We start from the raw sequence: 653 nt of genomic DNA on the forward strand, positions 1-653 counted from the left end.
TCTAAGCGTTCTGTATCTTTAATAAATAAAAATAAATCAATTTTTCATAGAATGGTATGCTTTTGAGAAGTACATCCCGGCTATATGTCCAACAATGCCTCATTGTGCTAATAACGGAGATGTTCGTAACCTCTTCGGAAACCACACAATAAATGCTAAGCTAGTGAACCCAGTAATTTGTTCATATAAATAGTTTCAATGATAAGTTCGGCTGATTCTTGTTAAAACATAATCTGAGCATATGATACAGTTTACCATCATGAATATCTATTTATGCAATATGTGTAATGGATACTATTATTTATGCAATATAAAGTGACAATATAAGATTTTAACATATTAGTGTTATATCACAACGATATTTTGTTGTATTCTAATATCTGTTAAAGACCACTAACATTTTAGTTGGTTTCTTAATCTTTAAATTAAAATTAAGAAGATTTTAATTAATCTAAATTTTTTTTTAATATCTTGTTAATTAAAACATCAGGATTAAAGTGGTATAATTGTTTTAAAGTAATTGTGATTTAAATAGCGTTTAAGCTAAAAACTGATGAGTACCTATAAATCTTCTTTAATTTCGACAATTTTAACAACCATGGATACGCATATTTGCACTTATTAAAAATAATAATCCATTATTTTTGACATTG

This window comes from Hydra vulgaris, chromosome 08, assembly GCF_038396675.1.
Source record: "Hydra vulgaris chromosome 08, alternate assembly HydraT2T_AEP".
Lineage (NCBI taxonomy): Eukaryota > Metazoa > Cnidaria > Hydrozoa > Anthoathecata > Hydridae > Hydra > Hydra vulgaris.